This window comes from Bidens hawaiensis, unplaced genomic scaffold (genome assembly GCF_021521415.1).
Source record: "Bidens hawaiensis isolate Kalapana, Puna unplaced genomic scaffold, B.hawaiensis_p1.1 tig00003241_1, whole genome shotgun sequence".
NCBI lineage: Eukaryota > Viridiplantae > Streptophyta > Magnoliopsida > Asterales > Asteraceae > Bidens > Bidens hawaiensis.
This window is the reverse complement of record NW_027491177.1, coordinates 1,681,669-1,697,031: the sequence shown is the minus strand read 5'-3', so window position 1 is coordinate 1,697,031 and position 15,363 is coordinate 1,681,669.

The window sequence follows — 15,363 nt, the reverse complement described above, 5'->3', positions numbered from 1 at the left end:
ATATTGTTGAAACTGGTCTAGCATGCTCTTTCATGCTAGTGTTCCCATTACTCATTGGGATGACGCCTTTAGCAAGGCAACTTACATCATCAATCGCTTGCCCACAAAAGTCCTAAATGACAAATCTCCATTTGAGATGTTGTTTTCCAACACCCCAACCTACACAAATTTTATTGTTTTCGGGTGTTGTGTTTACCCGTACCTACGGGTTAAAGGCTTACTAAATTTTTGTAAGATAAATAAACACTCAAATTACAATTTTATAAACTTATACTTACTGTTAAATTCAGAATCTACATGTTTTTGCATTTTTCAGAATGCTTGTTCGGTTTAGACCGGTTATACCTTAATTTGCGTTAAATGCTATTTGTTAACAAAAAGGGGTGTTGTAAATATAAAAAAAATGGTTTATAACATCAAAATAAATAATTATATTTATAACTTCCGGAAAAATATCCATTTTATATTTTTGAAGTCTTTTAGTCTTTAAAGTTTGCCCATTCGTCAGTTTTAACGAAACAATAGTTTTAAACTTGTAAACGGGCCATTTTTCTAAAACCACTTATCCTTAACACTTTGTAACTAAATTATGCTCGTTTTAACTCAAAATTTTCTGTCCTAATATCATATTTTCATAATTTCAGTTTTTAAGAAATAACCGGTTTCCAAAAATGCCCTTTCGTTATAAACGCACTTTTGGTTATCTAACTTGTTAATACCTGCTATATGTAAGGCCCCGTTACCGGTAGCCCTATTTTCGTGTTGGATTTACTCATAAACGCAGTTCTAAATATCAGAGTTAATTAAAACATTCGCGGAACATTAAAAACATTCAAACCATTACATTCCATAACCATAATTCTTGTCTTATCGAGCATTCATAGTCATTTAAAATAAAACATCATAGCAAAAATCTTCAGATGCCAGCTTCGTCCAACTCTGCCATGTGTCCTCCTCAAGCTACCTGCCACATTCTACTCACCTGCGTGCATACTAAAAGTCAGCTATGCTGAGTGAGTTCTAGTTAATCACATACTCATACAATACCTTCTTACATTTCATACTTAACCTCTTAACTTTCTTTCATACACACATAAGTGCATATACTTTCATTCTTACCTTCATATTTTCTTTACATACATAATCATACGTTTTAAAGAGCCTTTCGCCCTATAACCTCACAGATATTATAAGGGTCTGGTCCCTGACATCACAGATATTATAAGGGTCTGGTCCCTAACATCACAGATATTATTAGGGTCTGGTCCCTAACATCACATATATTATTAGGGTCTGGTCCCTAACATCACATATATTATTAGGGTCTGGTCCCTTTGTTTCGTGTAACTGTACCGTACCTGTTCATACATACTTTCCTTGACAATACGTGCAATCTCCGAAGAGCGTTCACGTACCATCATCATAACATACATACATTATGCATACATCATATCTTTCATCATACTTATCAATCATATCTTAACTACCACCTGACGGTACATGCAATATCCGAAGATCGTTCACGCACCGTCAAACAATCATCATACATAAATCATACAAGGCATACACTTACCACTTAAGATAAGTGTATTAACTATCACATCGAGTATGCACACAGCCCCGAAAACATAACAAGGAAGCGGGGCTAGAAACTCACCTGAATCCTGTTACGCTCTCCGTTAATCGTTATTCCCTTATTGAGCTGTGCACGGCTAACTGTATAATATTTACATGTATCAATTAACTACTACTACTCATGTTGTATTTCCATCTTTATATAACCCACAACGAATGGGGTCCGGGGGCAGCGCCCCTGGCAGCGGGGTCTAGGGGCGGCAGCCCCTAGCAGATTCCAAGGGGCAGAGCCCCTGGCTGGGGTCGAGCTGCAAGGTCAGCTTGGAAAAATTTTCTTTCCATTAACTGTCTTAACACATTTTTTATTAGGTTTTAATTTACTTTCTAATTTGATAACTCCAGCGAACTTATCATTAACCGAACTTAACAATAAGCGAACTTATCATCAGCGAACTTGTATACAAGCGAACTTATACAAGCGAAGTTGGCCACCAGCGAACTTAGCATGTAGCGAAGTTTAGCCATGAGCGAACTTATTTGGCAGGCGAAGTTATAGCCAGCCCTTAGCATCTGGCGAACTTGATCAACTGGCGAAGTTATTCAGTTCAACTACGGGTTTGGTTCTTATCAATCTTAACAAGCATTTTGGCGATTTTAATACCCTTGTTATGGTTCGACATCACCCACTAACGTTCCCTAACCGTTTTCGTTCGTATATATCCCGTATATACTATAAAGCTTGGATCTTTAAGCTTAAGGACGTTCAAAACAAGTCGTCGTACATAGCCATAGGTTTGTCAAGTTCATTTCCAACATCAAGTTTGTTACTTTACGTTTCGTTTAGACCCGATCCATTCTTGTAACATCCCGAAATTTCTAATGTAATATTTAATATATTATTTTGTCGGGTGAAATAAACGAGTTAGTGGAACGATAATAATAATAATAGCATAATATGAAGGCTTAGTAGGATAATTAGATGGGATTGGATATGGACCAAAAGGAAATATGGGCCTTCGGTCCATGGGCTTAAGGGAGTGTAAATACCCCCTTAAACCCCATCCATTTATCCATCCTAATCTCTACACACACCCAAAACACACGACCTGAACCAAGATCCAAAGGCAAGGACCCGAGCTTGTTGGTGCTGGATCGTCGTGACGAACCAAAGCAACAAGACCAGCTCGTGTTCGTAGTTCGACTCATTTACGGTACGTTTATATCGAGAACTTGTTCGTTTAGGTTTGGATTAGTATAGAAATGATAGATCTGTGTTTGTATGGTAAAAACGAATCCATCAAAGCTAAACTTACAGAAAATGGTTATGATTTGATGGTTAATTGATTGATAAAAGAACCCGTAACCTATATGCCTAAATCGCACCCTTTAAACATCGATGTTAGGTCGATTTGATGGTTGGGGTTTGTAGGCGCTGGTCAGACGATTCCGTGGATACCTAAATTGAGTTATTTGGTTAAGAAACGAAGATGATTAAGGGATTTAAGAACGAACAGTAGCTGCAGCCGACAACTTCGCCTGCAAGCTAAGTTCGCCTGATGAACTTCGCCTACAAGGCTAAGTTCGCCTGATGCCAACTTCGCCTAAAGCTAAGTTCGCCTAAGGTTAACTTCGCCTAACGCTAAGTTCGCCTGATGACAACTTCGCCTAAAGCTAAGTTCGCCTAAGGTTAACTTCGCCTAAAGCTAAGTTCGCCTGATGACAACTTCGCCTAAAGCTAAGTTCGCCTAAGGTTTAACTTCGCCTAAAGCTAAGTTCGCCTAAGGTTTAACCTCGCCTAAAGTTAAGTTCGATTAGAAAATAAATTAAAAACCTAATGGAAAATATGTTAAGACAGTTAACGTAAATAAAATTTTTCTAATCAAGCTCGACCCCAGCCAGGGGCTCGACCCCAGCCAGGGGCTCTGCCCCTTGGACCCTGCTAGGGGCTGCTGCCCCTAGACCTCGCTGCCAGGGGCGCTGCCCCCGGACCCCCGTTCGTTCTGGGTAGTAGTTAAGACTAGAAAGATGATATGAGTAGTGATAGTTAATTGATACGTATACTTGTTATACACTCAGCCTTGCACAACTGAAGAAAGGGATTACGATTAACGGTGAACGTAACCGTGTTCAGGTGAGTTTCTAGCCCCATTCCTTGTTATGTTTTCGGGGCTGTGTGCATACTCGATGTGTTGTTAATACATTTATCCTAAGTGATAAGTGTATGCCATATGTGATATATGTGAAGGATATGAATGATTGCTTGCCGGTACGCGAACGATCTTCGGATATTGCGCGTACTGTCAGGTTAAAAATAAAGGTACGAATATTATATATCGAAGATGTATGAACATTACAAATGAATACTTGTCGGGGCGTGAACGATCTTCGGATATTGCACGTATCGACAAGGGGTATGGTTGTTAAATGAATGATGTAAAGAACGCCTAGAGTGTTCTTATGCTATAATGTAATTGTTGTATATGTGAAGTATGTGTATACAGGTACACGAATGGTATGTGAGTTCTACGTTCGACATAGTACGTTAGGATGGCAAATCCCTCTAGCTTCTGTCGGACATAGACTCGGCTAGTGATGGCGTAGTTAAGGACTGCGGGCCTTATACGTAATGTAGATGATAGATGTAAACGTAGATAGGGACGGTGGGCCTTATACGTGTTACAGATAATAGACGACAACGTAGTTAAGGACTGCGGACCTTATACGTGTTATAGATAGACATCAGCATAGGAAAGGACTGTGGACCTTATACGTGCTGTGATGTGGTAGCATAGGGGAGGACTGCGAACCTCGTACGTGCTATGAATTAGGTTGCAACATAGGGAAGGACTGTGGACCTTGTACGTGTTGTGGATGTAGGATGGTATAGGGAAGGACCGCGGACCTTGCACGTACCATGAATGGTGAACATAGGTAAGGACTGCGGACCTTTTACGTGTTCACGACCCTGAGTACAGGTATAGACGGCGGACTATGAACGTACTCTCGGTAGACTGAGGTTTGTGATTATAGATATGTATGTATGTACGGTAGTAGGGTAACGGATTGAGTATGGCTATGTATCTTCGGATATGTATGTATGTGTTTGAATTGTATGGATTCCGATTAACTAGAACTCACTCAGCGTAGCTGACTTTTAGTATGCACGCAGGTGAGTAGGTTGAGGCAACTAGCTTGAGGAGACACGTGGCACTGAATAAGAGGCTGGCATCGGAAGACTCAAAACGTTTATGTTTAATGTTTCGTTTATTTTGAAAGACAAAATGATGTTTTAAGACAAGACGGGTTTTGTTATGAAATGTTTTATGAAAGCTTTTATATTCCGCGAATGTTTTAATTAACTCTGATATTTAGAACTGCGTTTATGAGTATCCAACACGAAAGTAGGGCTACCGGTAACGGGGCCTTACAATTCTTGTTCTAAGTTTCAAGGCTAAACGTTTATAGAAACGTAAACTTTAAGATCCAAAACGTACCTTTTCATGTTTGTTTGGCTTAGTCACGGACCATAGACCTTGTATTTATCTTGCGTATTGAAGGATCTATCAAGAATCTCATTTACTTGGTCTTGGATCCCACTCTTGCTCTCGGCCGTATATAGGTGTAAGTGTATGTGTGTGTTTTTGAGTGTGTAGAGATTAAGATGGAAATGAATGAGGGTTTAGGGTTTTAGGTTGGTTTAGGGGGATATTTATATTCCCCAAGGCCCATGGACCTAAAGCCCATTACCCTTTAATCCATCTTATTTAATCCCAATCCATGATCTTTTCTTTATTTAGCATAGATTAATTTTTAACACTCGATAACTAAACGCAACTTTCTTTATTTAATATTATAATATTTTAGGATGTTACACTATAATACATAAAAGTAGGTTGTTTTGGTAATTCTTGGGTTTTGAAAATATGTTCATGGCTGCGTTTTCGCTAACTGGCCCAGTTTTAGCCCGTTTGGGTTCTAGTTCGGTTAAAAAATGATGATTCAAGTAAAACAGTTCCGGGTCAGGTTATAACTCATCATAATATTATGTTTAGGGCTGTGAAAAGATGTTATAATATCAGTTAGGTTGCAGGGCTTATTTCTTAGTTAAGCGAGTTACAAAAGTCTCCGTTTAAACTGTTTTTATAGCCCGAATTCAATATTACCCCTTGGGGCTGATTTATACAATTTCAAGGACTTATATATGTATGTTTAAATTTTGGAAATTTATCAAATGCACAGAAGTTAACAAGGTCACATATCGGGTTGGTTTTCGAGCTAGTTTCCACTTAAACGAGTCGCCGAATTACTAGAAACTGGTTACGGTTTTAAGGGCTGAACTTTGCGTAACTTTTAGGGGTTCATGGTAAAAGTTTTCTGTTATAAATTTACACTTTACTGTTTCCAAATTTATAAGTTTATACTCAGCCCGCTTTATTTCCGAAAATGTCCTTTCCCTTTTATATTTATTTAGAAATTGTTTTTAGATGCGAAACATGTCGTGACCTGTTATAATACGTAGTAATACCTTACAAGAAGTTTTATACCTACATTAGGCTGCTCAGAGCCAAAATATGGTTTTGTTTCAGTTCGGGCCCGTTAGCACCTTTATGGTTTATTTCTAACAAAATTAATATATTATTTAAAATTTAACAAGTACGTTAGGACCTGTAACATTACATAAAAATAAGTTGTTCTAATATCTCATAAGTTTTAAAAGTATTTTAAAGCTTCACTAACAAGTACGAGTCCGGTTTTTTGGCCGTTCGGCTTTAATACGATGATTCGCGTAAAACAGTTTCGGGTCAGTTTATAACTTATCAAAATAATATGTTTAGTGTTGTATTAAGATGTTGTAATATTACTTAGGTTTCTGGATTTGGTTTAAAAAACTGAGTTTTCGGTTTAATAGTTAAAGGTTTTAACTTCAAGGTTATGATATACCCGATTTTAACATGTTCTTCATTATAGTTTTAGGTTACATATTATTATGTTTTCTTAGCTGTTTGAGTTTCACACGGGTTTAACACCGATTAAAAGCTTAGAATTAACACGAAAACACAACAAATTCTGGCTGCAGTACCTGGTACACTATAGGGTTTCACGAGTAGGATCGAGCTCTAATTCAGGACGATTTCACGAGCAGAAACAGAATCCTTATGCTGTGATTTCGTTATTGGTTCATTAGAAAATCAAAGGAATAACGATAGAGAATGGATTAAACAACATTAGATTGGTGATTACCCGGGTTTCTTGGCGTTCCCAGGGCTGGTTCGTGAGTGCAGAGAGAGGTTTAGGGCTGCCAGTTTTCTTCTTAATTTTGGGTTGGGTCGATTCTTCAAGTGGGAGCAGAGAGTTGCAAATATTTCAAGTTATCGGGTAATTGTGTTATAAGGAGCTTGTTGGTTTCTTTCTTGTAATTGTGTTTTCCATTACAATAGTTTGTGCTTTTTTTAGTTTCTTCTAAATAACAAGCAACTTCTATAAAGTAAAATTACTCAACCAAATAGGTTGGGCCGGGAATACAGGGTTTTACTTACAATTAATAAACATTACATCAGGTGTACAGTTTAATATATTCTAGATCGAATCTTTGAAAGTTTGCCGAAAATTTTTTATTACTAGTCTTTGATAAGAATCATAGAGATTTTTTAAAAAATAATTAAAGCGTAATCGTCTAGGTTGTGTTTAAGTTAAAATAGATGTTTGCGTTCAATCATGTGTTTAGTTAAAGTTAAAGGTGTACAAAAGTATTTCGTGTTTGTTTGATTTGTTTACAAGCTTGTTTAGAAAATTTAGTATTTTAAATTTATCTACATATGAAATTTTATTAGTAAAAATATATTTAAATCTATGAATTCAACTTCAAGTTTATATATATACAATATATTTATTAGTTTCTAAATTGTTAATGCAAAAATTCGTTGTACACATTGTATATAGAAGCTAAACTGAATATATTTTTTTACATACATTATATACTTCATAAATTTATTTGTATTTTTATTATTTGGATCATCTCGTGTATTACGCAAGATCTAACGACACCACAAAAATCACGTTGACTCAATTTTCGAGAACAATCCAACTAATGGCACCACAAAAATCACGAATACGATAACATGTTTAGTATGTTACAAATCGCTAAAAATAGTCGGCCAAACTTCCAATCATGCCGGTCAGTGACTATGGTAGGCAAACTTCATGTTGTCGGTTCGTACATTACGGAAGTGATTGAATGAGAGAATGAATGAACAGAGAAATGAAATGAACAAGAGAATGAAATGGATCGTTATTTTATTTTCATATTTGGTTACCCTTGGGAATGAAACGTATCACTACATTGTGTTCTTTGGTATACACGAAAAGACGAAAGAGTGAAATATAATTAATAAAAAATAACAAAAATATCCTTTCTTCAAAATAATTTGGTTTACCGATCTTCACAACATTATCCAACTAATAATTAATATATATATATATATATATATATATATATATATAAATTAAACATGCTTTCTAAATTAAAAGAACATATTATTAAAAATGTTTTCTATTGCTACGTTTTAGTGTAAGAATTATGAAATGTTGTTGAAAAACAAAATAGATAATTAACATCAAATAAGAGGTAGGGAATGAAAAAAAAATGATAGATGGGAGGAATGAAAATAACTATTTTTATAAGGAAAACCATTTCTTTGATAATGGTTTATTTCTTTCAAATTTGCAATCATACACACTTATTTTCATTAAATTTGAATGAGTCATTTTATTTCGTTGTTCTTCGTTAACCTATACCAAACGTTACCAGACTTTTATAGTTAGGGAAAACTAAAAATCTAAATCAATTTCGTGACATTTGGCCCTTGATTTCCTCGATCCACTCTCCTAGTTTAAGAAATTAATGGCTATCATTATCACTTACTATTTTTCTAGTCACTCTTTTCACCTAAATACCATCTAACTTTCTCATTAGGCTATGTGTAGTGAAGGGGCTACAAAATGAGGCGTTTTATGTCATATGGCGCTCAGTTAGCAAAATATGGGTTTTTTTATGTGTAATGGTGTTGTGGCCCAATAATAATAAAATATAACACAAATATAATAATAATAAAAAGAAAAGGGAAGTCGGTGACAAATAGTTTGCGCCCCCCCCCCCTCGCCCCACATTTCAGGGGGGGGGGGGGGGGCTCGTCCAATCTCGCCCCAAATCATCGCCCACTGCGGGTGCCCTTACAACGACTTGAACTTACATCCACTTTTAAAAGGGAATCTCTCTCACACACACGGTACAGAGGGGGCATTTCGTCAAAAAAAAAAAACGGTTTGTGCGTTTATGTGGAACAGTGTTTGGACGCAAAGAAATGAGTCACATCATTAATTCAACCAACCTACATCAATCACATCATCCCATTTTTTTAATTAATTAATTTCTTTATCTAATTTAAAATCATTTAATCATTATAAAAGTCTTAACCACTACATGTAAAATTAAAAATAAAAAATTTTATGTCAATGTGACATTGACTTGACATATAAGAATGCGTATTTTGCCCCCCATTATGAATATCTAGGAGAGGCAAACATCGCATACCATAGACCAATGGACTTCTAGGGAACTTGGTTGGAGTCGTGAGTGGAGACAGTGAAAAATTAGAGTCAGTTAGGTCTAGTGTTGAATAACGGTTAAACTTAGAAAAAACACAATAAGCTAATGTCATATAAATATGTATGACATTTTAAAAGGTATCTTGAAAACAAGATTCCAACCAGTACTTTAAACTATTGTTTTAAAAACCGGTTCAAACCAATCGGTTGAACCGGTTAAACCGGATTTCGTACAACATGCCGGTATTTTGAGTCCGGTATTTTCCACCGGTTTGCTTGAAAATTGTATCGGCGGTTTTTGTCTAAAATACCGGTTTTTACCGGCAAACCGGTTTTAAGTCCGAGAAATTTTTGATTTTTGCGATCCATATTTTTCAAAATTACTTTCAACCAAACAATTAACATTCAAACATGTAAACTTTAGGACTATTTTTTTTAAATTAAGTGTTTTTGCATTATTTTTTAATATGGATTAACTTTTTGATTATTTTTTGTTATGAAATCATTTAGGTTTGGGTTTTCTTTGGATTGAAGTTACATTTATAAGAAATGGTAAACTATTCAACCGGTCGAATCTCCCGGTATAACCCGGTTCAACCGGTTGTACCATTTTTTTTAGTTAAATCCGGTACAAGTAAAATACCGGTTTTTAAAACATTGCTTTAAACACCCCACCACTTGTTTAGTTTGGTTAAAAGGTTCACCCTATACTTTATTCTATTAGAGGATTCACTTCAATATTTTTAGACTTAACTAATGAGGTTCAGATGTATGAGTTTTGTAACTACAATGATTCTTACCCACTAACGACGTTAAATTTTCAATTAAATTAGCGTGTAATGTCATCTTTCCCTAATTAACAAACATTTATAAAAAAATAACATGTATATTAAACAAATGGATATTTTTTTTTAAATAGGACAAAATGATGAGCTAAAAGGGTTTCTAGGAGAGAAAAAAGCATGATGGTTTTAGGTGATCCGTCATTTCAAATGACGGATCATAGAATAATGACAAATTATGCCATATCTTGTCTGGTGAGGTGGACTTTATCCGATGTTCCGTCATTTCAAATGACGGAAGTGATATAATTATCATCTTAATTGGATCTTGGCTTAAACTTAATCACTCTTACTAGCTTAATATGCATTTAAGATAGTTTAATGATTAAAATATAATCATTTATGTTACGATTGTCACATATTAACTTAGCAAGTCATCAGTGATGACGATAGATCTGTATGGGTGACGTCCGTCTGAATTTGACCAGTTTTGGTATTCAGACCATCGAAACCAACGACTGGCATATAATTCGGGTTGTGAAATAAAGTCACAAGGTCATAGTTATTCAATCATATTTCATAAAACCCGCTTAGTTTTATATTTAACATATTGAATTGTGATTTCAATCAAGGGGGGGGGGGGGGGGGGTTGCCGAGGACCCATGGGTCCCTATGTAAGTTTCGCCCATGAAGACAAGAAGAAAAAAGAGCTTTATGACACTTTTTTTGTTATATATTTTTTTAAATGACCCCGTCCAATTCGATTCGACCCGACTGGAATGATCAAACCAGATCAATAAAAAATTTATATAACGATTTGCCCTAACACAAGCGGTCGAACTGGATCGAAAAAATATGTATATAACTGAGTACCGACCAAAAAATTCCGACCTCTGTGAGAAAATTTTCTGAATCCGCCACAACACCTACATGTACATAGTGTGGTCCAAACCATCCATGATCCCTATTATAAGGAGCTTTGTTTTAGGCTAAGAGACATGTTCTATGTTTAATGGACATGATATTTAATATGTTTAACTGGTAGCCAGTTACCCTTCAACCTTTCCAACCAGATGACCATGTTTTAGTTATCTTAACATGTTACTAGAACAAGTTCTAAACATGAGAGGCTTGTTTAAGATCACAGTGACTTGGGAAACCGCACACATAAATGACATAACGAGGTGGTTGTTTCATATAAATCCCTCAGTTAAGTCACCCGTATGTATTTTTAACTTCAAGAACATTTATTAACCAGTCTTAAGGAACGACACCATTCAAAATGGTGTGTAGAGTAGGCAGTTTGACAAGAGGATTGAATGTCTCATCGACGGCCAAATCAGTCCATGTCTTGGATTATGAATGAAGCTCAATCCTCCTACGAATGTGAGGACTCATTATGTTAAACCAAAACGACTAAAACCATAAGGAAAATTACTAGAGGGTCAATGTATGAAAAAAAAGATGCATGCTTGATAAATTAAATACATTGTCATACTTGATAATATGACACGTCATGTCTTTATTTAAAACTAGGTTAGCTACCCGTGTATAACACGGATTTAGCAAATTTAATTTTACAAGTCCATAATATTTGAAATATCAATAATAATAAGTCTTGATAAGCAAATTTGAGAATTAAATATAAAAAATAAAAACATACATTATAGTGAAATAATATATATATTTTTTACTAATACATTGATCACAAGACATGCTAGATATGATATGATCGAATACAATATATATGATACAAATTAATTATGTCATGCATCAAAATAAAAAAATATACGTAAACTTATAATTATATTTTACTGAAACAATTCGTTTTTAATAGTAATTAGAAGTTTTTTATAGTAACTATATTACTTAACAATAAAATATTATTTGTTATTAATAGCAATTAGAAGTTTAGTGTTGCATAACACACATACATGTATCAAATAATTAATTTATAAACAGTTAGAATATGATGTTTCAATTTCATAATCGAATTATAATAAAATAATTTTACTATATTTTCTTTTGTATATAAATTTATGGTGCTTTCTAATAATATTTATAACAAATATAGCAAGTGCATAAAGTTGATGCTATTATATTCTAGAAATTCAAAAGATGTGTTAGTACCAAACAATATGAAACATAGTGTTTCATTTCATATAACATCAAATGTTTAGATAATATAAAAATATAAAGGGATAAAATTTTATAAAACAATCATGCCATTTCATCAATAAAGAACAATCTCCATAAAGTCAGACATATGATAAAAGGAAAACACAAACACAAGCCCAAAACAAATTGTAAAGAAACATAATATGAGCAAACAATGAAAAATGATAATAAAAAAGGAATCTGTTTGTAACGATAAAAAAACTTCGACTTCTTTGTTTTTGGAATCAACAGTTTGTCATTCCAAGTTGCATCGAACACATACTATGAGTGAAGCTTTGGCAGTTTAGTTGACGATAGATCAAATGAGTCGTCAATGTTGTATACATCTTCAAGGTTACACTTCAAATCAACATTGATGAGTTCTAACAACATTGTATGTTTAAATAAGTAAGCTACATTATATGTTTAAATTAGTTGACTATTGCTAAGGTGTAGAATGATAAGATATTAAACTTAGAATATCTATTTATAGATGGTATATTTTTGGATTTAAAGTTTGAAACCGATTATTATAATTGTTTATAGGCGTGTTAGTGAAATAAAGATTGATTTACAGTTTCTTGAAGAAACATTACCAAACTCTAGAAAAATAATTTAGGGTTTCTCATATATATGAGAGAAATCGAAAAAACCATTAGTTCTGGTCGCCACTGATTTTGAAGATGAAATTAGAAGTTTCTTATTTAAGTTTTCTAGAGATGAAATTCGAAGTATTGTCGCCGGTGATTTTGGAATTTGGGAACGAATTGCAGGATCAATGAGAAGAGAGATTGGATTTTGTGAAGGAGTTTTGTGGGATGTTATACATTAGAAAAAAGGCCAAAAAATAGGGTTTCTGGAAATTACTAATGTGTTTGTTCGGGTTATAAGTAGTTAATTGGGTGGGGTAAAGATATGAACCGAGTTTGTAAAAAGAGTTTGCTGGGAGGCCGTAATTTTAGAGGAATGATGGGCTAAAAAGATGACACGTGGCATAAAGAAACCTTTATTTATTAATTAGTATAGATATTGCCCATATCAATTATGAAGTACTTGACACATTAGTGGAATATAGTTTATTTACGTATACCATTAAAGTAATAGAGTTTTTGGACACATGATCTTTTATTATTGGTCCAATTATATTGTTACCCCTAATAAGAACTTATTTGATTTTCTTCACAATTAAATAATTCATATATATATATATATATATATATATATATATATATATATAAAGCCTTCCTGAATTTTTCTTCACACTTAAATAATTCAAAATTCATATTGAATGTAAACTTATATCAGATGATCATTGGACATATTTTTAAATTATAGTCAATATGTTAACTATCTTTAAATCATAGTTAATATATTAAATCTCTTTAAATACATTATTATGACCAATAAATTAGAGCATCATTTTTAATATGTTTGTTATTACTTTTTTTAGCATGCTTAATTAATTTATGAATTCTTTTTGTTTAACTAATACAAATTTTAAATTACAAAATAATATATTTCAAAATTCAGAAGTCAATCAATTAATTTTTTTTAATCAATTGTCCAGCTAAATTAAATGAATTGTTTTTAAACAGATTTTTATTTTTACCATGTACGGAATTAAATTATGATATTTCATAATATCAGTAGTTATTGCACTTACATATATTGATTAAAAAAATTCATGGTTTATTAAATTATCATTCTGGAATTGTATGTCTTATAAAATGAAGGATTATTATTCACTCATACACAATATTGGAGTTTCTGTATACACTGTTCCAATGCTCATTTTCTATTATTTTAGGACGTCTCAAGTTAATTGATATTTTTCTTATTCGGCACTACAAGATATGTTGTTTATCTTTTCCCTTTAATATTTGTAATGTTCATCTATTTAAAATTTTTATGAAATACTAAAACAATATAACATATACCTATAACTAAAGTTAATACTCTTAATAGAAGATGTTTAATACATTCTATATATTGTGGATTATTATTATTCGTTCAATTAACAAAACTTAATTATTAGAGTGCATTGTTTTTCTTCTACTATTATTAAATCTAGTTGTGTATATTGATAATTTTTATATTTATTTTGTCGCTCATTTTAATATAGTTGTGTATATTGATATTTTTATATCTATATTGTCGCTTGTTTTTCTTATTTACTATCCTGCAAAAGCAATACAATAGTTTTGCATGACATCATTATAGGGTGTCCACCTAGATGCCAATTAGATGTCATGCCACATATTTTATTTCTTGCTAATGGCACATCACCACCTTCATACTATATAAAACTTAACTTTAAATACCCTAAAATTCATTTACTCTCTCTCTCTCTCTTGTGGTTTATGTAACATCACACTTCTGATAATATTAAATAAAAGAATATCGGTTACTTAAGGTTGTTTTATTATTTAGTTAAATTAAATAATAATAATAATAATAGAGTGTGGATTTGAACAACAAAAGATGGAATAAGAAATGGTAACGGGTCTTATGTCCTTGGGCTTGGACGTATTTAAACACCCTTAAACCTCCCTAAAACCCTCATTCCACCACATTTTCCTCCATACAAACTTAAAATACACACACAAACACTCTATAATCTTCCGGATGCAGATTCGGGCAGAAACGAAGGTGATTTACAGCCGATATCCGTAGGAAAAAAAGAAACACGTCTAGATCCACTTGTTGGTCCAGATCCTAACCAAACCGAAATCCTAAAAGGTACGTTTTCGATATAAAGATTAGGTTTTAGATGTCGGTTTATTTTAAAATCTGATACTAAGGCAAATCGGACCTTATGATGTAAGAAAAACATAAACTTGATAGTAAAAAAGTTGTTTAGAAAGAAATGGGACGAACGAGTGACGCTCAGACCATGTTAAAGCAAGAAAATGGAGGTTTTATAGCCCAGAACTCGTTTTATCAGTAAAACATGCATAAGGTGAAGTAAGCAATCGATTTAAAGGGAAAAGACACGAAAACCAGATTTTGAATCGAATTCTTGAGAATTCGATTCGATACAAAATTCAATTTGATTTGTTTCAGAATTCGATTCGTTTCGGAACTCAATTCGATTGGTTTTGTTTCAGAATTTGATTCGCTTACAAGGGCGTTGCCCCCGGACCCCCGTTAGCTAAGAGTTTCACTAACTAAGAAGTATGATTTTGGTAAAGGTATTTAATTGATATATATGTGTCACACCCTGCCATGGGGCCTCTGCGTTTCG